This window comes from Atractosteus spatula, chromosome 10, assembly GCF_055471065.1.
Source record: "Atractosteus spatula isolate fAtrSpa1 chromosome 10, fAtrSpa1.hap1, whole genome shotgun sequence".
Taxonomy (NCBI): Eukaryota; Metazoa; Chordata; class Actinopteri; order Semionotiformes; family Lepisosteidae; genus Atractosteus; species Atractosteus spatula.
The window spans coordinates 14,718,729-14,720,005 of NC_142715.1; the positions used below are offsets into that span (position 1 = coordinate 14,718,729).

Consider the following 1,277-nt stretch of genomic DNA (forward strand, 5'->3'; position numbering starts at 1 on the left):
TAATAAAAAACTTTATTTTACATATCACCTTTAAAAGTGGCATCTCAAAACAAATAAAATAAAATAAAAATAAATATTTTTATATTATATATTTTTATATATAAATAAAATGTAAAATAAAGTTTTTTATTATTGTTATAGAGAAACATGATCAGATTTTCCCTGGTTCAGAAAAAAGACGATTAAAATCTGTAATCTTTGCACTTGTACAGTATGTCATCGGAAAATACAATCAGTTTCTGCTTTGTGTAAGGATGGTGTCAAAAAGTAATCTAAGTGGTGAGAAAGCTGTGCTCCTCAAAGCGCTTTACAGGATAAAAACAATAACAACAACAGTGGCTGGGAAAACGATTTTTTTATATAGAAATACAAAATGAGATACTGTATAATGATGTGCATGAACAAAGTTATACTGCTATTTTCCTTAGATACGCGATTAAGAAAAATACATTTTTTTTAATCCCCAGTGGAACACATTCCAAACAGCAGAAATATTGGCGATCTGTGGCTACAGAAAATAGTGTGAACTTTATAGGCAAATGTAAGGTTATATTAAAGAAAAACACTTATTGTCACCTTTATCAACGTGATTATTTAAGACAGTTGTTCGGAACAGTATCTCTTCTCATATCTGTGGCTGTTGTCCTACAACAACGGTGGTGAAACAGGCAGAATGTGTGGAAAGGACTGGAGATGGAACAGGAGACTCATCCAGTCAATAGTAAGGTTGTGTAGGACCGCACACACTAGGGGACAGTGTTGAGTAGCGTGGTTTAAAAGCTTGACGAGCCAGGCAGGAATCGAACTTACAATCTTCTGATCCGAAGTCAGACGCGTTATCCATTGCGCCACTGGCCCTACTGTCGCTTTAGTCAACTGCACTACAGTGAGCTCAGAGCCGCTACTAGTAATGCATTGCCCCTGTCCACATTTTCTCAATTAGATTCACGTGTTTTTCACGTGTGTCTAATTACTACGTCTTTCGTTTTGTCTGGTTTTAAAAAAATGTCTCTTTAAAACAGACAAAGGATTTATTTGTCTCCCTGAAATTCACACACGAGGGAAGTCACACGAGGAAGGAAAGATATCGCGTTTAAAAAGAATCGGGAGTGGAGACACCAGCGATTGAAAACGAAGCTTCATAGAGTACGTAGGCGCTACCACTGAACTAAACTCCCGATACCTAGTTTTTTCCGCAGGTCTTTAATTGTGTTAGGAAGAGTGAACCGTCAACAGTGCACATTTTAAAGGTCAAAGCAAGACAATCAGACGTGAGG

General features: G+C 36.7%; 1 non-coding gene across 1 annotated transcript; it reads right to left on the reverse strand.

Moving 5' to 3' along the window:
• Positions 1-785: 785 nt before the first annotated feature.
• Positions 786-858, reverse strand: trnar-ucg (transfer RNA arginine (anticodon UCG)). Its single transcript has one exon. It is a non-coding gene; the product is annotated as a tRNA-Arg (tRNA).
• Positions 859-1,277: the final 419 nt, after the last annotated feature.